Source organism: Ambystoma mexicanum, chromosome 12 (genome assembly GCF_040938575.1).
Source record: "Ambystoma mexicanum isolate Mex_15411 chromosome 12, UKY_AmexF1_1, whole genome shotgun sequence".
Classification (NCBI taxonomy): Eukaryota; Metazoa; Chordata; class Amphibia; order Caudata; family Ambystomatidae; genus Ambystoma; species Ambystoma mexicanum.
Window position 1 is genome coordinate 33,391,463 of NC_090936.1, and position 24,305 is coordinate 33,415,767.

The following is a 24,305-nucleotide window of genomic DNA, read 5'->3' on the forward strand; positions in this document are numbered from 1 at the left end:
TTTTTTTTGGCTCAGCATCATCGCATGTGGATGTTGAGCAGCACCCTGTACCTCCCCCCTCCTGGGTGCCTCCCCTCCCCCCCGGGTCGTATGTGGCCATTTTTGATTTTTCGTTTAGTTTAGTTAGTTAAGTTTCTGTTTGATAGTTAGTTTAAATAGGTAATGTAGGTTTTCCATAGTTAGTGTAATTAGTTAATAGTTGAGTTAGTTTAAAATTTGTAGTCTATTGTGCTTTCATGTGACAGTGCGGTGCCTTGTGGTTTTTGAAGGCATCCACTGTCTGTTCCAGCTGGGCCCTTCATGGTTGTCTTGTGTATGTGTTTGCTGCTTGGGTTCCTTGACTCACATATGCCACTCCTGCCTCCCTTATCCATGGGCTCGCAAGGATGGTTCGGTGTTACAGAATTTTACACAAGGGCTTTGGACTGTCATATCTGTGGCATGTCTGGTGCTTTGTGACTTGTGTTGACACCCCTAGTGGGGATGATTTAGGTGTAATTGTCCACTGTTCAGCTTTTGCTAGATGGGGTGTGTCATGATTAATGTGGACATTGATTGCTATGCATTGTGTATTATGTCTCATTTCTTTCCTGTACACGTGCCTGTTGCAATTCATGCTGTATATAGTGTTCCACACTTTGGAAGTCAAAGACGGACTGATGGTGTGATTTGTGATGTGACTCTCTGACATGGTCAAGTAATGAGATGCCTGATGAGACACACACAGATCACTTTGATGCATTAATCATTTGTCCCATGCACTTTCTGCAGGGGGATGAGGCACCAGAGCACCTTTGGCAGCAGACATGGCCCATTGGACGACGGAATTCCTGACCCGTTTGTTGGTGCCCACATGCACATGTGTGCACGAGCAGAGCCACAGTGATTGCAGACCCACATCCTAGAACTGCTGACATGTTCCAAGGAACTCCAGGCAAGGTGAGCATCACAGGGGGGCCACGACACAGCAAAGCTTGCACCAGGCGAGTTGCACATGCAGGCTTAGTCACAGCACTGAGGGTGAGCTTAGACGAATATTGGTGTTGAAGCACACAATGCAGCTCAGATGTGTTTGTGGACTGATGGCTGTTGATAGTAGGGTTGTCTGGGACACATGCAGGGGCAGTGGCACATACCCTGCGGTACACCAAGGTTCATTGAGGCACTTGTATCAACCATGTAGCCTTCAGAGACATGGAAAGGGGCAGCTCACAGGGACATACAGCAAGGGACATACTTGGGTGCAGTGCATGTCTATTCCACGTACTTCATGATAAATGCACTGCCAACTTTGTTTTGGTCATGGTGGTACGCAACTTGCTCTGTAGTCATGGCTTGCCATATGGGTCTGTCTGCTTACCCAGGGAACATTGCATGTTGTGTGAATTGTGACACATTGGTGTTCCATTTGCCACGCACCCACCAGCGCCTGACTCACTGCATTGACTGTGTATGACCCGTCACAGGGGTGATGTTATATATGGGTACGAAGCATCGAGCACTGATTGTCTGTTTGTAGAGTAGTTTGTTGCTATGGGGCATGTTTTGTGTTGTGTTTTCGTGTAATTGGCACATACAGGTTGTTGACTGTGTCTCTCTTTGCAGCATTGGAGTGCTCCTGTAACCGGCCCTGAGAGTGCGCAGGCAGGAGGCCAGCACTCAAAACCAGAGCTAAGTGTCTTGTTGTTTTCCTTACAAACTGCCCTGCATAGGCTTGCTGGGGAGTGTACTGATGCACGGATGTATGTGTGGTCCTATTTGGTATGTTTTTTCCCTAATCACCCGTGATCCTATGCAATTATGAAACCTGTACCCTCTACCCGGTGTTCCTGCTTCCCGTGCCTATCCAAGCAACGTTCCCTGACCCTCTTTCCCCACTGGGGTTGCGGATGCCTGTGTAAGCCCCGAACTTGCAGGCGCCAAAACCCTAGAGGGGGTGGTTGGTTCGTACCACTCCTGAGCCTGGACTACAGAATGTCATGACAATGATGTCCAAGTTTGTTTGGATTGTGTATGTGTTCATGCAGGTTGTACATTTTTGTGCATTCCCTAGTTTCATGTGTCATTCCTCCTCCCCTCACCTGCCACTCATTCCAGTCATCCAGTGTGTCTACACCTGTCCCGACTGCATATCCCTGAACCTCATTCCCCACCATGATCTCAGGGGCCTGTGTGAGTTTGACCTTGCAGGCACCCGGGACATGGTGTGGGTGGTTGTTTCATGAGACTCCCGCGCCTGTACAGGGGACCTGTGACAGTACACATCCATTCATTGTGCATCATCCTATGTCATGTACCACACATGTCTCACATCCTGTCGTGACATTGTTCTGCTGTGCTACCTTGGTTGTTGCATCATTGTGGTAGTACTTGGCGTTTGTGAGGTACTGCTACGTCAAGTCATCTACTGGAGGGTGTTTGGGTTCGTTTTCATGCCTTGGATTTTGTGATTTTGTAAATGAGTGTGGATTCTGAGGGTTCAGGCATCTTTTTACACACAAGGTGGGAGATGGACACGAAGGGTAAAGGTGATCCTGTGGCCAGGTGGAAATGAGGGTTGGAGGCTCCATGACCCAGGTGCAGTTGTTCAGCGGGTCATGGTCATTTGCGCGGGAGGGGGGGGTTGTTGTTGATAGTTGCATTGCCCTGCAGTGTGATGGGAACTCTGACATTGTAATGTTGTTGTCCTATGTACATGTTGTGTTCTGCTGATCAATGCCTGTTCATGTGTTGTGTTTTCCTTTCAGGTGCGAGGGGATAGTTGTGGTTTGACATGCTGGGGTGTACACATGGTGGATGTTCACATGTGATGTGTAGGGAACACTGATGGTCACTTGAGTGCACATGCATATGTGGAGTGCATGTCCCTGCAGAACCACACACTTGCACTCGGATGCACTCCATGTACTCCCACCCTTGCATATCCACGTGTACACTGTTTGCCTTCTGGTGCCCACTGTGTCCTGTGACCGATTATGGTTCCAGTACATGCCAAATTTGATGTTTGATGTAGTCTGTCACTTAGATGTGATGCTCAGGGTGTGCATCACACGCAATGGCTGTTCACTGTGCTGTGCGCTGAGCAGTGTGATGCAGGAGTGGGACACTGCACACATGAGCTGCAGTGTTAATTTTGCAATGCATAATGTGCATATAGACAGGCATTCATTGTGATGTTACGTCTACGACTGTTGCAATGCATTTGGAAACAACTTATTTTGGGTGGGACATTTTGTTGGTCTGTCATTTCATCTGATTCCGGGTCAGGCATCATTGTCCGATGCCACTGTACATTTAGGACATGGCAATGTGTACCTTATTGTTACTGCGTCAGTGTATGGGTATTGCTTGCCATGTCATGTTGATGTTTGGGAGGGTTTGAGTGACATGACAGTGATGGCCATGGCCTGTTTTGCAGGTGTGTGTGATGCACACCTTGCATGTCCAGGTCATCCGCTTCTCAGAGCAACTAGCTGGGGGTATGTTTCTCTCCGCAGCAGGGCCCTCCCCCTGGAACAGACTTCCTGGCTGACTTGAACTTGAGGGGAACCATCTCCAGTTCTGGAAGCACCTCAAGACCTTCCTCTTTGCTTCTGCTTACTCTCTGCCTCTCCCTTGCAGAATTCTTCACTGGAACTGCACAGGAGCTGCTACTGGGACACTCTCACCAACCTCGGTCCCTGGCCCAGCCACTGTCCACTTGCACTGCCACCCTGGCAACCCCTGCACTGCAGTACTGTCTCTCTATCCCTACAGCCCTCCCTTCCCAGCACTTGTCTGCACTTATCTTTGCAGTTGCCACCAGGCGACCTATGTATTATTCTTTTGGCCTACTTCCCCTGTACTGGACTCCCCCCCACCCTTCCCCTTGCACTTTTCCCTTCCCCCTACCCCTGCACTTGCACAATCTCAATGACACCTGGCCTAGTAGTACCGTTCTCTGTGTTCCCTTGTTCCCCCCCCCTGCCTCATTGGGCCTTGGAATACTTGTGTATGGCCCATGTCATGTCACATGTCATATGTGTGCATTTTGGTTGCACAGGATAGCTTGTGTTTAAGTAGCTAGGGATGCAGACGATGTGGCACTTCCATGGCAACTATCTCAGGGTGGTAGGGTTGTGACAGTTGACTGTCACTTTGTCATCATCGATTGTCACCTGGTATGTGCCAGGCCTGTGTGCACTCCGCAGGGGTGGGAGTTTAGGTGAAAAATGTGGCCACAAGCTGGGTCCGGGCTTCCTCGCCACGTGCCCTGTCCCCTCCCATGGGCAGCGCCTGTGCCTGTGGTTGGGGATGTGGGGGCACCACCATGTCCACCGGGACGCCCTGCCGTGTTGCAACATTGTGCAGGACACATGCTGCCACAATGATCCTGCACACTACTGGTGGTGCATAGAGTAGTTGCCCACCAGAGCGGTCAAGGGAGCGGAAACGTGACTTGAGCACTCCGAATGTGCGCTCCACTATGCCCCTGGTTGCAATATGGGCGGCGTTGTATCTTACCTGGGGTGGTGTGGTGGGGTTCCGGATTGGCGTCATCATGTAGTTGCTCAGAGGGTAGGCACTGTCCCCTGGGGAGGTGATAATAATTGAGATTATTAGGGTTGGGATATTTGTCTGTGTGTGACTTGCATGCATGTGCAAGGGCATTTGTACTGACCTAGGAGCTATGTGTCGCCATGCTGCCCAGCTTCCAGGGCCCGGCTCAGGGCAGACATTCTGTATATGAAACTGTCATGGGTGGAGCCAGGGTAGTTTGCATAGACAGAGGTGATGATTCCCTTTGCATCGCATACCACCTGTACATTGATGGAATGCCAGTGCTTGCGGTTTCGGTAGATGTGCTCAGTGGCCCTAGGTGGACGTAGGGCCACATGGGTGCAATCTATGGCACCGAGCACTTTGGGGAAGTGTGCCACCCTGAAAAAATCCAGGACAACGGCCTGCCTTTCTGCGGGTGTTCTGGGCATGTATATGTGCCTGCGGACTGAGGGGCGCGCTGTCATGATTGCCAGTACCTGGTGTAGGCAGCGTGACTGCGTGGCCTGTGAGACCCCCCCCACTATGGCAGTGGTCCGCTGAAACGACCCAGTGGCCAAAAAATGCAAGACATTGAGCAGCTTCTCCAAGGGGCTCAATGCTTGGGAGCAAAGGGTGGGGGATGTGAGGTCATCTTCCCACTCCCTGACCAGGTCTAGGATGATATGGGGTGGAAACCTATACCTGCCGTAGACCTGGTCGTCAGGCATCCCAAAAAGGCTTGTCCGTGGTGCAAAAATGCGTGCCCTGGCTATTCTCCTCCTCCTGCGGTGTCCCACAATCAGTGCAGCAACAAATGGGGCATTCATCGTCGCTGTATATACGCGTTTGTTGTTTGCGCGCACTTTTATGCTGTGCGCGGGCGCGGGACGCCTCCGTGTGGGCGGACTCGTTGGTTTCCCGTATTCGGGTGTCATCGCGTGTGATCGGAGGGGAGCGAGCGTACACGCGATTGGCCTGGGTACGTGTGTTTCGGGGTGCGCGGGTAGTTCCACACGCCATTGGCCTGGGTACGTGTGTTTCGGGGTGCGCGGGTAGTTCCACACGCCATTGGCCTGGGTACGTGTGTTTCGGGGTGCGCGGGTAGTTCCACACGCCATTGGCCTGGGTACGTGTGTTTTGGGGTGCGCGGGTAGTTCCACACGCCATTGGCCTGGGTACGTGACGCCATTGGCCTGGGTACGTGTGTTCCGGGGTGCCGTGAACTTTCACACGCGATTGGCTGAAATCCACGTGTGTTCTGTCATCACGTGCAATGAGGGATACTCCCTCGCACGTCACGTCACAGACGCGCTCACGCGCTGAGGGCCTTTGGTCCAATGAAAATGCGTATGCGTGCAGACGCGCTTACGCGCTAAGGGCCTTTCCTCGAATTACACGCTGACGTGCAGAATTTTCACGTGCCAAATCACTCCGTATCAAGCTGGCCACGCGTAAGCACACGGAAGACCACGCTCCTGCCCAGAAGGCCGAACTACTGCCCCCCAGAGCCCCAAGCACGCTCCCACCTGCCATCTGCTGCTGCCTGACTGCCTGCTGCCCACGTGCCCTGCCATTTGCTGCCTGCACATCAGCCAGGGGTGCTGTTGGTGTGACCACCCCTGCTGGAACCAAAGACTCCCGACTGGGATTCCATCGCTCCACAGCCCAGCCCCAGGACCCAGTTGCCCACCCACTCCTGCCTCTGGGGTTGTCATGTCGGGGCAAACTCCATCTGTGACCACTGACAACCCCCGGCCAGAGAGGCAGAGGGGCACCAGCTTCAGTGCCACCGAAGTTGGTGTCCTGGTGGAGCAAGTCCTGGGGCAGTATGATGCCCTCTTCGGAAGTTCCCGCGCCGACAAGGAAGGACGGACTCGGATCTGGACTGACATCGTGACTGCCATCAACGCGGAGGGGGTGGCAGTCCGCGACTTCCAACATGTCAAGAAGCGCTGGGAGGACTTCAGGTCCAGGACCCTGAACAAGGCCCGGCGCCTCTTGAAGGCAGCGGATGCCAAGGGGCGCCGGGGCCACTTGTCGGAAGAACAGATGGGGGTCCTGGAACACATATCCCCAGCGCTCCACGTCCAGGTCCTTGAGAGGCAGACCCGTCTGGAGTCGAGCGGTGAGTGTACATGCATCCTGATTGTGAGCAGTGCGTGTGGTGATTGTTCAGTAGTGTGCAGGTTGCACATCTGTTTGTATGGGGTCGAGTATGGGTGCGGGTGTACAGGTCCGTGGGGCTGACACATGCGAGGGCTGTAATGTGTGAGACATGGATGGTGCCTGTGTGTGTGGGCTTGCATGCCAAATGCAGTTGTGTGGGCACACAAGTTTGTATGAATGTGTATGTGAGTAGACATGTCCGTGATGTCACGCATGTATGTTGTTTTCAGCTGCATGTATCAGCGCTGTGTACATGTGCATGTGTGTGTATTTGACAAGGGTGCAACAGTGATGCAACATGGATGCATGTGACAGCGGTATGTGGAAGCCTGATGGGCAGATGTGACATGGATGCCCGTCTGAACACTGCGACACTTGCCAGAGGTGTACACATGCATGCAAGTGTGGTGGTGTGTGTACATGTGTGGTGCACTTCCTGTGTTGCATGTGATGTCTGGCTCACCTTTGGCTGCTCATGCTGTTGTATGTGTATGGATGGTGTTGGCAGTTGCGATATGGCTGTGGTATGGCTCGTGTGTGCGAGTTGTAATGACATGTGTGTTGGGGATCGTGATGACATGTCTGAGGTTTGCCAATGCCACTCATGTACAACTGGCATGTGTGTATGTGTCCATTGTACATTGCCCTGATGCGTGTGTTTTGTTTCTCCCTGTCTGCAGCGTCAACTGATGAAGAGGGCGGAGAAGGTGCTGTGGAGCACAGCAGCGGGGATCCGACCGCCAGCCGGAGACGCAAGGCCCGGCTCCCCTCCCATGTTGTCATCTCGTCGGGGAGTGAGGAGTCCGGTGCCGCGTCCCAGGCCGCAGCTGCCGGGGGGAGGTCCAAGAGGCGGAGGTTGCAGTTGGACTCCTCGGCAGCAGAAGGGGCAGCTGGGACCCCACAGGGCCCAACGGGGGAAGATGGCACAAAGTCATCCAGGTTGGTGGGGGGTTTGGTGGAGGAGGAGGCCGTGCAAGCACCAGAGACGGGGTCTGGGGGTGGGGATCCCACTGGTGCTAGTGGTGCAGTGCAGGACCAGGGACAGGAGGCAGCACAGGCCGCCGCGGAGGTGCCTGTGTGCAATCCTGTCCCTGATCCTGTCCCTGCATCATCTTGCACCAGCAGGGATGCCTATGTCCAGACCAGTTTTCAGGCAGGGGATGAGCTGACGTCAACTGGCCTTCCTCTGCCTGCGGACGTGGCTATCCAGGCCCGGGTTGAGCCTGTCCTGGCTGGTGTGGCGTTGCGTCAACGGGCCATGCGAGGTGACCTGCAGTCTTTTCATGAAGAGACTGCACGTCATCTCGAATGGCTCGTTGACCACGTCAGCCTGCTGGGACAGGTCACCCAGGCCGGATTCCTCCGTCTGATGGGGCTTGCCACGACCCCCTCCTCAGCTGGACCCCCTACGCGCCAGTCGTCCTCTGTGCCATCTTCCCACGCATCAGTCATCTGGGTGCCCTGTGGAGCTGCCTCTGACGGTGCGGCCAGGCTGGTGGAGGAGGCATCCCTGCCACAGTCGGGAGTCGGACGTCCAGCAGGGGTGGCCACGTCAACGACTGCATCCCAGCCGGTGGAGGATGTGCAGGCAGCAGGAGGCAGTGCAGGGGCAGAGGCACAGCAGCAGCAGCACCATGGTGGGAGCCATGAAGGCTCGGGGCCTTCGACATCGGAGGGGCAGGCATCGGCCGGAGGGCAGGAGGACCCAGGACAAAAAGTGTCTTCCGTGTGGCAGCGGTTGGGCCACGCCATAGATGCGGAGCGGCAGCGGGCGGAAGAGGCACGGCTCTCAATGGTCAGGGCGGAGAACTCCATGCAGAGGGCCCTGAGGCGGGCCGAGTGCCTCGAGGCAATCCGCAGGGGTTTGGAGGTGGACACGTCGACGGCCCTGCGGACCCTCGGGGCCATGGAGGAGGACCGCCTCCGGGACATTGAGGAGGAGTTCGATGATGCCCTGGCCCGGCACATCCAGAAGTGAGCCGTGGAACTAGCCCGCTGCCCTTGTACATAGTTATGTAGGTAGTGTTAGGTTTCATTTTTGTTTTTGTTTCATTTGGACCTTTTGGACATTGGCCACATTTTTGTATATATTTTTTTTATTAGTTAGTGTAGTTAGATAGGTTTCCTTTATTTTGTTGGGATAATGGACCCTGGCTTCTTGCATTGTACATAGTTGTAGACTTGTACATACTTTCTTTTTTAACATTCTCCATGGATCAATGGCTTTTATTTTTATTTCCCATTGGATTTTGTTTTGTGGACATTGACTTTGTACAACATTACTTTGGATTTCAATATATTTTTATTTTTTTTATTTTGAACGGACATGCTTCTTTTCATTTTTTTACATTCACATTTCTGTTTCTTCATTTTTGATTCTATTCATGTTTCCTTTAATACATTATTTTTTTGTTGAACTTCAATGTGTGGTATCTCATTGTTTTCATGCATTTCATGTTATGTGTTTTGAGATTCACTGACACCCATTGGGTGTATGTGAGGGACATGTGTTTGTTTCGGAACTTCCAATTGGTGTTCTGTGATGTGATTGCAAATTATGAGTGGGTGGATGCAATACTCGGGTGGGTGTTTTGCATTTGGGGGCTGACCATAGAGACCAGGGTTCTGGATTGTGATGACATGTTGGGTGGGGAACATGAGTTGGACATGGGTGGGGGCCTGGTGGAGGCTGCCCCTGCACTGCTGGGGGGTGGGGGTGCAAGGGGACATGAGTGGGACATGGTTGGGGGCCTGCTGGCAGGTGCCCCACAGTGCTGGGGGGTGGGGGTGCAGGGGGACATGAGTGGGGGCCTGCTGGGGGGTGGGGGTGCAAGGGGACATGGTTGGGGGCCTGCTGGCAGGTGCCCCACAGTGCTGGGGGGTGGGGGTGCAGGGGGACATGAGTGGGGGCCTGCTGGGGGGTGGGGGTGCAAGGGGACATGAGTGGGACATGGTTGGGGGCCTGCTGGCAGGTGCCCCACAGTGCTGGGGGGTGGGGGTGCAGGGGGACATGAGTGGGGGCCTGCTGGGGGGTGGGGGTGCAAGGGGACATGGTTGGGGGCCTGCTGGCAGGTGCCCCACAGTGCTGGGGGCTGGGGGTGCAGGGGGACATGAGTGGGGGCCTGCTGGGGGGTGGGGGTGCAAGGGGACATGAGTGGGACATGGTTGGGGGCCTGCTGGCAGGTGCCCCACAGTGCTGGGGGGTGGGGGTGCAAGGGGACATGAGTGGGGGCCTGCTGGGGGGTGGGGGTGCAAGGGGACATGGTTGGGGGCCTGCTGGCAGGTGCCCCACAGTGCTGGGGGGTGGGGGTGCAAGGGGACATGAGTGGGACATGGTTGGGGGCCTGGTGGCAGGTGCCCCACAGTGCTGGGGGGTGGGGGTGCAAGGGGACATGAGTGGGGGCCTGCTGGGGGGTGGGGGTGCAAGGGGACATGAGTGGGACATGGTTGGGGGCCTGCTGGCAGGTGCCCCACAGTGCTGGGGGGTGGGGGTGCAGGGGGACATGAGTGGGGGCCTGCTGGGGGGTGGGGGTGCAAGGGGACATGGTTGGGAGCCTGCTGGCAGGTGCCCCACAGTGCTGGGGGTTGGGGGTGCAGGGGGACATGAGTGGGGGCCTGCTGGGGGGTGGGGGTGCAAGGGGACATGAGTGGGGGCCTGGTGGAGGCTGCCCCTGGTGACTGGGGGGTGGGGGTGGTGGGAGACATGGGTGGGGGCCTGGTGGAGGCTGCCCCTTCACTGCTGGGGGGTGGGGGTGCTGGGAGACATGGGTGGGGGCCTGCTGGGGGGTGGGGGTGGTGGGAGACATGGGTGGGGGCCTGGTGGAGGCTGCCCCTGGTGACTGGAGGGGTGGGGGTGGTGGGAGACATGGGTGGGGGCCTGGTGGAGGCTGCCCCTGGTGACTGGAGGGGTGGGGGTGGTGGGAGACATGGGTGGGGGCCTTGTGGAGGCTGCCCCTGGTGACTGGAGGGGTGGGGGTGGTGTGAGACATGGGTGGGGGCCTGGTGGAGGCTGCCCCTGGTGACTGGAGGGGTGGGGGTGGTGGGAGACATGGGTGGGGGCCTGGTGGAGGCTGCCCCTGGTGACTGGGGGGGTGGGGGTGGTGGGAGACATGGGTGGGGGCCTGGTGGAGGCTGCCCCTGGTGACTGGAGGGGTGGGGGTGGTGGGAGACATGGGTGGGGGCCTTGTGGAGGCTGCCCCTGGTGACTGGAGGGGTGGGGGTGGTGGGAGACATGGGTGGGGGCCTGGTGGAGGCTGCCCCTGCACTGCTGGGGGGTGGGGGTGCTGGGAGACATGGGTTGGACATGGGTGGGGGCCTGGTGGAGGCTGCCCCTGCACTGCTGGGGGGTGGGGGTGCTGGGAGACATGGGTGGGGGCCTGGTGGAGGCTGCCCCTGGTGACTGGGAGGGTGGGGGTGGTGGGAGACATGGGTGGGGGCCTGGTGGAGGCTGCCCCTGGTGACTGGAGGGGTGGGGGTGGTGGGAGACATGGGTGGGGGCCTTGTGGAGGCTGCCCCTGCACTGCTGGGGGGTGGGGGTGGTGGGAGACATGGGTGGGGGCCTTGTGGAGGCTGCCCCTGGTGACTGGAGGGGTGGGGGTGGTGGGAGACATGGGTGGGGGCCTTGTGGAGGCTGCCCCTGGTGACTGGAGGGGTGGGGGTGGTGGGAGACATGGGTGGGAGCCTGGTGGAGGCTGCCCCTGGTGACTGGAGGGGTGGGGGTGGTGGGAGACATGGGTGGGGGCCTGGTGGAGGCTGACCCTGGTGACTGGAGGGGTGGGGGTGGTGTGAGACATGGGTGGGGGCCTTGTGGAGGCTGCCCCTGGTGACTGGGTGGTGGGGGTGGTGGGAGACATGGGTGGGGGCCTGCTGGGGGGTGGGGGTGCAAGGGGACATGGTTGGGGGCCTGCTGGGGGGTGGGGGTGCAAGGGGACATGGTTGTGGGCCTGCTGGCAGGTGCCCCACAGTGGCCTGCTGGGGGGTGGGGGTGCAAGGGGACATGGTTGGGGGCCTGCTGGCAGGTGCCCCACAGTGCTGGGGGGTGGGGGTGCAAGGGGACATGAGTGGGGGCCTGCTGGGGGGTGGGGGTGCAAGGGGACATGAGTGGGACATGGTTGGGGGCCTGCTGGCAGGTGCCCCACAGTGCTGGGGGGTGGGGGTGCAAGGGGACATGAGTGGGGGCCTTGTGGAGGCTGCCCCTGGTGACTGGAGGGGTGGGGGTGGTGGGAGACATGGGTGGGGGCCTTGTGGAGGCTGCCCCTGGTGACTGGAGGGGTGGGGTGGTGTGAGACATGGGTGGGGGCCTTGTGGAGGCTGCCCCTGGTGACTGGGTGGTGGGGGTGGTGTGAGACATGGGTGGGGGCCTGGTGGAGGCTGCCCCTGGTGACTGGGTGGTGGGGGTGGTGGGAGACATGGGTGGGGGCCTGCTGGGGGGTGTGGGTGCAAGGGGACATGGTTGGGGGCCTGCTGGCAGGTGCCCCACAGTGCTGGGGGGTGGGGGCGCAGGGGGACATGAGTGGGGGCCTGGTGGAGGCTGCCCCTGGTGACTGGAGGGGTGGGGGTGGTGGGAGACATGGGTGGGGGCCTGCTGGCAGGTGCCCCACGGTGCTGGGGGGTGGGGGTGCAAGGGGACATGTGGCTTGGCTGGGGGGCATGCCCATGGTGGATGGGCTGCCTGCGGGACATGACCAGGGGTGCAGGGTAGTCCCCTGTGGTGTGGGCTGCCTGCAGAGGTCGTGGAGGGGGTAGAGGGGAGACCTGGGAGGACCCACACTGGCAATTCACCTCTTCAACTTCCCGCACACCTACGTAATACACTGCCCCACTCGCACAGGCCCAATCGCGTGTAGGATTTCTCGCGCACCCCTGAAATCCACGTACCCAGGCCAATCGCGTGTAGATTTTCTCGCGCACCCCTGAAATCCACGTACCCAGGCCAATCGCGTGTAGATTTTCTCGCGCACCCCTGAAATCCACGTACCCAGGCCAATCGCGTGTAGAATTTCTCGCGCACCCCTGAAATCCACGTACCCAGCCCAATCGCGTGTAGAATTTCTCGCCCACCCCTGAAATCCACGTGCCCAGGCCAATCGCGTGTAGAATTTCTCGCGCACCCCTGAAATCCACGTACCCAGGCCAATCGCGTGTAGAATTTCTCGCGCACCCCTGAAATCCACGTACCCAGCCCAATCGCGTGTAGATTTTCTCGCGCACCCCTGAAATCCACGTACCCAGGCCAATCGCGTGTAGAATTTCTCGCGCACCCCTGAAATCCACGTACCCAGCCCAATCGCGTGTAGAATTTCTCGCGCACCCCTGAAATCCACGTACCCAGGCCAATCGCGTGTAGAATTTCTCGCGCACCCCTGAAATCCACGTACCCAGGCCAATCGCGTGTAGAATTTCTCGCGCACCCCTGAAATCCACGTACCCAGGCCAATCGCGTGTAGAATTTCTCGCGCACCCCTGAAATCCACGTACCCAGGCCAATCGCGTGTAGAATTTCTCGCGCACCCCTGTAATACACGTACCCAGGCCAATCGCGTGTAGAATTTCTCGCGCACCCCTGAAATCCACGTACCCAGCCCAATCGCGTGTAGATTTTCTCGCGCACCCCTGTAATACACGTACCCAGGCCAATCGCGTGTAGAATTTCTCGCGCACCCCTGAAATCCACGTACCCAGGCCAATCGCGTGTAGATTTTCTCGCGCACCCCTGTAATACACGTACCCAGGCCTATCGCGTGTGGGGACACTCGCACACCCCTGAAATACACGCTCCCCGCTCTGCATTTGCTGCTGCCCTTTGCGCTGGATTGGGGATTTTGATGGCTTTTCCCTGCGCAAGGGGCGTTCTTGGGGGCGTAACTGACGCTGCTGCAGGGTCGCTGCGCCACTCTGCGCCACGGCTGGTTGTGGATGTTGGAATCCATGAATACGCTGTGCGCCTGAATGTGTTTCGGCGCACGCGGCTGGCGCAGACTACCGCACGCGCACACTGTGCGCCAGCCGCGTGCGCCACTTGTGCGCTGAATTCTATGAATTGGCCCCCAAATGTATACCTAATAGTATGCCGATTGTGTCATTTTTCAGCACTATCATGTTTTATGTTTTGGTGCAAATTAACGTCTTGTCTAATCATTTATTAACAAGAACAAAGCTTATTGGTGTTCTCTGTGACAGAGTTTGGTCATGACCCTGTAAAAGGGGATAGGAACCACTCCCATCCTGGAGCAGGAGCATTACTAGGACAAAGGTTGCAAGCCAGCCCTGTACCCGATGTGGGAAGTGGGGACTGGGAGAGCCCAAAACCCTTAAAATCCCTATGTGCCATGCATGTCATTAATGGTAGCACTCTGTCACATGATGCTTCCCGGTACCCTGTCTAGCTTGTGTTCAAACATTGACCTTCCAACCTATGGAAATGGTGGGGAAGCAGAACATGTACTGGCAGTGAGAAGAGATTACAGGGGAACAGTAGAGACACTGAAATCATTCCGGAACCCAATTTTTAAACCAAACTCATCAGCATAGGAGGAAAATCACAAGCAAAACTACATTTCAGACCTGCAATCAGAGACTGCAAAGAAAACCGTGCTGGAAAAGGGGGAGGGGCTTAGAGTTTTTTTTTAAACCTCTCACCTGTGTGGTGGGAAGAACAGCTTTTGATTGGTTCATAGAGTCAGGTGAGCACTACAGCCAATGGAAGACGGGGAAGGGGGGAGACAGCACCAGCAGGATCACAGAATAAAGGGGGACTGAATGAGATGTATAGTGCAGGTTGCAGATCAGGTAGAAAATGGGCGAAGTGATGAAGAATTGGTGGCGGAATTGGAGCAGAGTGCAGGTGAGGTATTTGTGCAACAAAATAGTACTGTTGTGTTTGTAGTGTGAGGAGGTAGGTGTAAAAGGTGGATGAGAGGGAAAAAGATCTAGAGAGACAATTATAAGGAGGATTACAGAGAGAGGGTGCTGAGAGAGTGTAAGGCAGTTGTGGCAGTAGGTGTGAGGGTGGAGTGAGGTTAGAGGAGGTGTGAAGGTAGTTGCACGAGATAGGCAAAGAGAGTGGTAAAGTTAGTGCGCTGAGGTGTAGACAGGGGATTGTGGGTAGGAGAGGGGTGCGTAGAGTGGAGAGGAGAGTTGTACAGAGAGTAAAGTAGATAGGGGAGTAGAATAGAACATGGAAAAGAGTGTAGATTGATATAGCGTGTACAAGAGAGGTATCTGCAGAAAAATCGAATCCAAAAATACCTAATGAGAAATGACTGAATTTATTTGGTCGAATTTGTTAGGTATTTTTGTACAGTTTAATAATATATAGATGTGGGGTGGGGTAAGGGTATAGGTGAAGGTAGGGGGAAGGTAGGGGGAAGTAGGCAGGATGTTCCCCTCTTATTATAAAAAAAATTCTGCCATTTTTCATTAGGTATTTGTTTTCCAATCATTTCATCGTAATCCTCCAAGAGAGTAGGGAGGAGAATGGCTAAAAGAGAGGAGAAGGGCTAAGAGAGAGGAAAAGGAGAAGGGTGAATAGAGTGGAAAGGAGAGGCATAGAAAGAGTGTGAAAATCGGAGGGACAGTAAAATTAGAGTGGGAAGACAACCAGAGGATGTGAGACAGAATGGGAGAGGGCGTAGTAACATTATGTAGAGGAGTGAAAGGGAGCGACTGAGGGTGAGACTGAAATAGAACATCTGATTGGCACTTTTCCCATTAAACAATATTGACAACCCTGGGGAGTTTTAGGCTAGGGAAATCTTTAGAACATTTTCAGAGGGTGCCAGATAGATACGGTTGTTGCATTTAGCCTCACTCTAACAGCTAGCACTAGATGAACAAGTTACTTACCAACTGTAACTTTCTTTCGATTGGATGTTCCTCCCACGTATTCCTCATCTTATGAGAATCGTATCCCAGCTTCAGCTGCTTCGGAAATGTTTTTGCCAGGGGGCGCTGTGTTTGAGACCGCAGAGTCGATGTCCCTCGAGGGCTGCCGTCGGGTGTCAACGTCATCCACTGTATAAAGGGCTCGAGCAGCGCCCGTTACCTCAGTTCTGTTTTTACGGTGTTCATGGTCACATCAGTTGACCAGGCTTTAAGTCTTTAGGCTCTTAAGGAAGTTAGAGTGTAACTGGCGTAAACTGTACAGAGGAGTAGGATGGGATGGTCGATGAGGAATACATGGGAGGAACATCCAATCGAAAGAACATTACAGTTGGTAAGTAACTTGTTCTGCGAATGGATTGAGTCCTCCCACGTATTCCTCATTTTATGATAAACTCACATAGCAGTGGTAATTCTGGAGGTGGGAGTACTAGAAATTTGAATTATGGACAGAATGAAGGACAGCTTTTGCAAATAGTCCTCCTTGGTATGAAGTAGAGTCCAAGCAGTAGTGCTTTACAAAGGTGTGCATTGATGACCAGGTAGCCGCAACACAAATATCCTGCACAGGGACACCCCTCTGAAGGGCCGTGGAAGTTGCCATGCCTCTGGTTGAATGAGCCCTTAAACCATCCGGAGGCTCTTTTCTAGCCAATTTATAGCACTCGGAGATGGCTAAAATGATCCATCTGGATAGGTTTGTTTAGTTACTGCAATGCCAATTTGTGCCCAGTATATCCAACGAATAGTTGGTCACATTGTTGGAGATTTGTTAATCTGGAAATATAGAAACTGAGAGCCCTTTTTGGGTCCAGTCTATGTAACCTTTCCTCTTCCTTACTAGCGTGAAGTAGAGGATAAAAGGAAGGTAGAACAATCTTCTGTGACAGATGAAAATCAGACACTATTTTAGGCAAGAAAGATGGTTTGACTTTTAAAATTACCTTGTTCCTATAGAAAATGGTGTGAGGAGGCTTACAAGATAGTGCCTGCAACTCACTTACCCTGCGAGCTAATGTTATAGCCACTAACAGAATCATCTTAAGAGTGAGCAGTCTTAATGGGCAACAGTGTAAGGGCTCGAAGGGAGCACACACAAGAAATGTTAAGACTAGATTTAAGTCCCAGATGGGCACCTGAAAAGGTGTTGGAGCGTATACATTTGTCAACCCTTTTAAGAATTGAATGACTAAAGGCATTTTAAAATAGGACACCTCTTCCGAGGAGCGCTTAAGGATTGATAGCGCTGCCAAGTAACCTTTTATCGTACCAACTTGGAGACCCAAATTGGTTAAGTGCAAGAGAAAAGAAAGTACTGTTGGAGTATTACAAAGAAATGGATCCACATTCTTGTTCCTGCACCAGTCACTGAATTTATTCCAACGACACCGGTACAGGGATTTTGTTGCTGGCCTTCTGGCTGAAAGCAAAATCTCCATTACGTCATCCGGGAGGTCCCAATCCGTATATTTTAGCCTCTCAGAAACCATGCATGAAGGCTGAGTGTCTTGACCTCTGGATGGAGAACTCGACTTTCTTGCGAGAGAAGATCCTCTCTTTGTGGAAGACGTATTGGGGGGCAGATAGACATGTCCAGAAGGTCCGAGTGCCACGTCCTCCTGGCCGAATCCGGGGCAATTAGGATCATGGTTTCCCTGAACTTTCGCTACCTCCTGATTACATGAGGAATCACGGGGACTGTAGGAAACGGGTAAAGGAGTGGAAATACCCAGTCCACTACGAACGCATCCTCTAGAGCTCCTCTCGGGGAAAATTCCCTTCAGCAATACTGTTCGCACTTCCGGTTTGTCCCGGTCGCGAACAGATCTACGTGAGGGGTTCCCCAAAGGGCAAAGATCTCTTGAAGGACTTCCTGAGCTAGTTCCCATTCGTGGGAGACTGTGCTCTGCCTGCTCAGAGCATCTGCCGCCGTGTTTAGCTCTCCGGCCAGGTGAACTGCTGATAGAGAGATTCCTTCTTGCATTGCCCAGAACCAGAGCTGCATTGCCTCTCTGCACAGTGGAAGTGATCCTACGCCTCCTCTTTTGTTGAGGTAGTACATGGCCACTGTGTTGTCTGTCATTATCAGGACATTCTTTCCTTGTACAGAGGGCAGAATAACCAGGTTACTCACCGTAGTGACCACCTTACTCCTAGTCTATAGTCCCCTTTCCTCCATATTTATGGGACATTCCTCCGTCCTGTGGGACAGGATCGGAGCGCTTTGTAAAAGCATCCAAAAATGTTTCAAAATTTGTAGTCCTTCCTCTCTTTCTACGCGGGGCCCGGCACGCGGCCGTAACCGCGTCCATCTCGGCTCCGCCCCGTGCATCGCCCATCAGTCCTTTTCTATCGCCAGGTCAGAGACCTTTTAGCAATAACAGAGCAACCTTATTAGAGGGGACAGTGGGCGGGCGTATGGAGGAAAGGGGACTATGGACTAGGAGTAAGGTGGTCACTATGGTGAGTAACCTGGTTATACTCCTATGTCCCATCCCCTTTCCTCCATAGTTCTGGGAGATTCCCAAGCACTCCTTACAGGAACTATGGGTGGATGGAAATAAAACCTTACTGAAAAAGGTTCTTCAGCACAGCCTGACCAAACTGCGCATCAGATATTGAACTCAGGTGTAGACAATAATGCTTACAAAAAGCCGATGGGGAGGCGCAAGTAGCCGCCTTTGCGATGGTCTCCCAGGGGACATATTTTTGAAAGGCCACTGCGGCTGCCCTGCCGCACCAGGTGTGCATGAATACCTTTAGGAGGCTTCAGCCCTTGGACAGTGTAAGACTCCGTAATGCAGGCAGCGATCCATCGGGAGATAGTTGCCTTAGAGGCCTGCTTACCTTGTGGATTTCCAAAGGTCACGAACAGTTGAGAAGAGCTTCTAAATTCTGATGTTCTGTTCAGATAGAATTTAAGAGCCCTTCTAACATTCAGGCAATGCAGAACCCTTTCCGCCTCTGAAGCGGGGTTCGGAAAAAAGACCGGCAGGGAGATCGACTGGTTCAGATGGAAATCAGAGACCACCTTTGGCAGGAAAGCAAAAAGTCCAGAGTGTGGCTTTTCCCAGACTCTACGGACCTCGGCCAAAACGTCCTTCTGCAAGAACAGGCCGGTATGCTCCCAAGGAGACAGGGTGAACACCCCCGAAAGCACACCCTCCTGCGGAGAAGGTGCCTCTGGCACTGGAACATCCAATAGACACATCATGTCCAGTACCCAGTCATGAAAAGCTCTAATAGAGCGGGGCTGGTCTTCGCTGTCCTGATCGCCCTGCGCATCATCCGACAGGTCAGGATCCTGCTGAACCATGTCAGGCACTGCCTTTTCCACAGTGGACAATGGAGGCAAGGACGGAAGGGTCGGGGGAGGCTCTGCAGGCAAGGGCGGCACCGGCGGAGCCACCGGAGGAGCGGGTGGAGCCGGAGGCGCAGGCAGGCATATCTCCCTAAAATGACCCTTGAAATACTCTCTCATGGGGTCGGTACGCATGAGCGTCTGAAATTTGCAGAAAAAGGCGTCCTCCAGAGACAGTGTTGGAGCTATCTGAGGAGGATAATTCCAGGGACGCAAAGGGGAGAGTTGCCACACAGGCCCATCCCCCGATGTATCCACAGGCAACGAGACATTGTGCGGAAGGGGCATCCGAGTGTTCCAGTCGTAAACCAGGCGTAACGGATGCGCACAGGGAATTATATGTACACCCACAGAACCAACCCCTACACCTGAGGCCGATGGCACAGTTGTAGGGGAAGCACCCAAAATGGCCACTGTGGTTGTGGCGGGAACGGCTGCCATTTTGCCATCACCTGAGGGGAACTGCGGCATGTGAGGAAGTGAGGAAGGGGTCCCCATCGATGGATCAGGGGTCTTAATTTTAGCCTTTACATAAGGAACCTCGGCTGAGCCAGTACTATGAGGCCTGGAATGTTTTTGCGACATAACAATAGCCAAACTAGCCTTCACAGGAAGGACCTCGGCACTGCCGATAAAGGAAGAACTTTCACTCCTTGCCCCCTCAACAGTTCTGGCGTCACCACAAGAGCGGGAACGGTGAGAAACAACTTTCACCAATAAGGCCTTGCCAGGCCTCTCAGAAATGTTGGTTACTTTAGCCTCTGTATGAGGGACCTCGGACCCAGGTCCGGTAACAGCCTTACTAGCGCGGGCCTCGAACATCCGTTCAGTAACACCAAGCCCAGCCAAGGCCTTGCGGCGCACCCTGGTACTTTTGATGGAAGCCTCAGAGCGAGCTCCGGTACCCCACGACTCAGTAGAACTGGGTCTACAAGCAGCCCCCACAGGAGGGACCTTGGAGCGTACTCTGGTATCCACATGCCCCTTACGGAGACCCCCGGAGAAAACTCCAGTACAATTATTAGGCCCAGAAGGCATCTCGGGACAATCCCCGGTGACAGAGCGGCTGACGCTCCTCCCAGCTCGGGAAGAGCACGGAAAGGTATCTACCGGCCCGGGTGCTCTGAAAAGTAAAGAACTTACCGGGCGTTTCTTCTTTTCGTCGATAAACGCTTGAAAATGCGAAGGAGGAGTACGTCCTCCCACAGCTCCAACCGACGTTGAAGTGCCCGGACCGAAAGGGAATCGCAATAAAAACAGGAATCCCAATGGTGGTCCGGACCCAAACACTCTAGACAAAGTGGATGGGGATCTGCCCTCGCAAAGCGTTTGTAACACGATGAACAATCTGGAAAGTCTAGTTTGAATGACATAGACAGACTAGTACACGATCGCTAGCGAGAGCCAGAGAGTAGGAAAAAAGGGAAGATCTTCTGCGGGTGCAAGCGCGTCCAGTCCAGAACGAGCAGAGAAAAGGACTGATGGGCGATGCGCGGTGCGGAGCCGAGATGGGCGGGGTTACGGCCGTGTGCCGGGCCCCACGTAGAAAAAGAGGAAGGACTAAATACTTTGAAAAATGTTTGGATGCTTTTACAAAGTGCTCTGGTCCCGTCCCACAGGACTGAGGAATGTCCCATAAGTATGGAGGAAAGGGGACGGGACGTAGGAGTAAAGCCTTCAGCGCTAGTCTGATTGCTCCCAGCTCCAAAAGGTTTATGTGTAGTTTGGACTCGAATGGAGACCAACGACTGCTGATTGTCAGATCGTTGATGTGGGCTCCCCAACCCGTGAGTGAGGCGTCTGTCAACTACCGTTATCTCCGGCCAGGGTTGCCAAAATGGTTCCCCCTTGAGGATATTCTATTTGCAAGCCCACCATAGAAGATCTTGAGCTACTTTAGTTGGGACTTGTAGAAGATCTGACATCTCCCCCGAAAACTGGGACCATTGAGTCCTGAGGGCCCACTGAAGAGATCTCATTCTCAATCTGGCCTCTGGCACCAGAAAAATGCAGGCTGCCATGAGGCCTAGCAACCTTAGGAAGTCGAATGCCAGTAGATGTAGGGCATTTTGAAATTTCGTTACCATCTGCAGAATGTGGTGAGCTCTTTCCTCGGGAGGCAAGGCTTTCCCTGAGGTGGTGTCCAGGACCGCTCCGATGAATTGGAGTCTTTGGCTCGGAATCATTTGTGACTTCTTGTAATTGAGGGAGAAGCCCAATTTGTGTACAAAGTGGCAGGTCATGGCCAGATGTCTCTGGGCCAGTTCAGGTGAACTTGCCCTGATTAGCCAATCGTTCAGATAAGGGTAGATGTGAATCCCCCCACCTCCTGAGACTCGCTGCCACTACCGCCATTAGTTTGGTGAAGACCCTCGGTGCGGAGGTGAGCCCAAATGGTAGAACTCGAAACTGATAATGAGAACCACCAATTGCGAACCTTAAGTACTTTCTGTGCTTGAGATGGATTGGCACATGAAAATAAGCATCCTGAAGGTCCAATGAAACCAGCCAGTCCTGAAGTTGAAGAGCCTGAAGGATCTGAGAAAGGGTCACCATCTTGAACTTGTCCTTCCTGAGGAACTTGTTCAAGCTTTTCAAGTCCAAGATGGGTCTCAATCCTCCGTCTTTTTTGGGCATGAGAAAATAGTGGGAGTACAAACCCTTGTTCCTCTTTGCTACAGGTACATGTACTATAGCACCTTTCTCTAGCAGGATTAAAATCTCCTGCACAAGGAGCGGGTCTGGAATTTTTACAGAGTTGGCTCCCAGTGGATGATCTTGAGATCTCTGATGAAAAGGAGGACAGTAACCATGGGTCACTATTTCTAGTGCCCAAGCATCTGACGTGATTCCCAGCCATTCGTACAGATACTGAGTGATTCTGCCTCCCACCGGGGTTTTGTGGGTTAAGACCTCAAAGTGGCTTTGCAGCGGCTGCAGTAGTGGCTGAGGAGGTAGTAGCCGCACAAGGAGCGGGTCTGGAATTTTTACAGAGTTGGCTCCCAGTGGATGATCTTGAGGTCTCTGAATAAAGGGAAGGCAGTAACCATGGGTCATATCTCTTGTGCCCAAACATCTGACATAATGCCCAGCCATTCGTCCAGATACTGAGTGATTCTGCCTCCCACTGGGGTTTTGTGGGTTATAACCTCAAAGTGGCTTTGCAGCTGCTGCAGCAGTGGCTGAGGAGGTAGTAGCCGCTGCTGTGGCTGATCTAGCACCTCTCCCTTTTCCACCACGAAAGGGTTTTCTCTGTTGGCCTCTGTGACTGGCCTGCCCTCTCCCTTTTCCAAAAGAGGAATAGAAGTGAAAAGTGTGACTCTTCCAGGAAGGTGACCCTGAGCAAGAGTGCTGTTGAGGTTGTCTTATAGTGGTGCTGAGTGATTTTGTTGCCGCTTTCGAGGTCTGCAGCTTCTCCAAGCTCTCGTCCGCCTTTCTGCCAAACAACCTCAAGCCGTCAAAGGGCATATTAAGTAGTCTAAACTGCACATCAGATGCAAATCCAGATTTTCTTAGCCATGCAAATCTGCGCAAGACTGTGCTAGAAGCCATGGACCTGCTTATACTATCCGCAGTGTCCAATCCTGACTGAAGGCATTCCTCCATAGCCAGGAAACCATCCCGTTCCTCACCTTCCGGGATGCGTTCAGCCGCTGATGACATACAGTCCCACAGGGTAAAAGTAAATCTTGCCAATGTGCAAGTTACATTAGTTGATTTCAGAGCCATGCTGCCCGAAGTAAAGGCTTTCCGGGCCCAAGCATCAACTTTTTTATCGTCCCTGTCTGGTGGTATTGATGGGTAAGCTGATTGCCTAGTGAAAGTTGCAGCTTGAAATACAAGGCTTTCGGGAGAGGGATGCTTGGACAAATATTCTGGGTCTGATAAGGCTGGTCTATATTTTGGTACCAGTTTTTTATTCACTGCTGGAATCGAATCTGGGTTATTCCAATTTGCCATTACCCTTTTTTGTAAAGCCTTATGGAATGGTAAAACAGGATCTTTTAAGGGATCCTCACTCAGGATATCAGTCATGTCATCCTGGTCAAAATCTGGGGAAGCTGCTTTCCATCCCATAAAATCTATGACTCTTCCCTTAAGATTTCTATAGATGGGAACTGCATGATTTGTAGGGTCTGGCCTCTCAAAATCCACTTCAGGAGAAGTACCTAAGCCACTTGCATTTTGTAGGCAATCATACAAGTCTGTTATTCTTGACTGTGGGTCCACTAGTTCTTAAGGGACCTCTCTGGCCCCAAATCTAACTCCAGCTTGAGTGACATCCTCTTCAGAGGAATGTTCCTCATATATAGAAGACATGGAAGTAAAGAATTGCTGTCTAGATTGGGGATGAAAAGACTTCTCAGGCAAGGAAGGTGGAACTTGTCTAGGCATAGAAAATGGCGTCAACTTGGGCCTTGGAATTAGCGAAGGCCTCGATAAAGGCGTCGAAGGCGTCAATAAGTTAGCGCTGGCTTCGACGAAGTCGAAGGCGGCTTCGACGCTGTCAAAGAGGGTTTCGATACTGTCGAAGAAAGCTTTGATGCTATCGAAGCTACCGGCATCAACGCCATCTTTGTAATCGATTTCAACGCTATGGTCGTCGATAATGTCGTGTCAGATTTAGTATTCGACTTCGGCGCCAATTCTTTTTGCCCCGATTTGTGCACCAGAGGCTTAGATTTAGAGTGAGGTGTCGGGGAACTTTCCCTTGACGATACTCTCATCTCTTTTTCAACCCTTGCGTGCTTGGATCTTGATTTTCCTCTGTGAACTTTAGAGTGAGTCGAGGCATGATCACCACGAGGCAACTTTGAGGGGGTCTGGGCCACTTTCTCGAATATTTTCATCATCGAAACCCTGAAGGCCTCCCATTTTTACTGGGGAATCGTGTTTTGAAGGGTATGTCACTCTCCTCTCTGAAGAGGACGAGGAAAAAAAAGACCTATGATGTTGCTTTCTTGACTTTTTTGTCGTAGACGAGGAAGACTTCCCCGAGCGACTTTCCGATCTTGATCTTCTCAATTCGTGACGAGATTTTCTAACGGATTCGTCTAAATGCTTTTGTCTTTTCGAAGACTTATACTTGTCCTCCCCCACCGCCAGCTTACCTCTGTGTTCCCTAAGAGGCTTATTTGACATGGCCTGACAGGACCCGCACTCATCAACCCGATGGTCTGGGCTGAGGCACCAGAGGCAATTCCAATAGGGATCGGTAATAGACATCTTCCTGCCACACTTCAGACATTTTTTGAATCCTGTCTTGGGTGTGGAGGGAGTTGAAGACGAAGACGTTGTCGAAGATATTTTAGATGCGCCGTTCGTGAGACGAAGCAGTTGCGTCGGAAAAACGGAACTGAGGTAAAGGGCGCTACTC

The 24,305-nt window shown here is 53.5% G+C and overlaps 1 protein-coding gene across 3 annotated transcripts in view; it reads left to right on the plus strand.

Moving 5' to 3' along the window:
• The window catches only part of TTLL8 (tubulin tyrosine ligase like 8), a 732,112-nt gene that overhangs the window by 245,004 nt on the left and 462,803 nt on the right, over positions 1-24,305 (plus strand). The gene's annotated exons all lie outside the window — the stretch shown is intronic.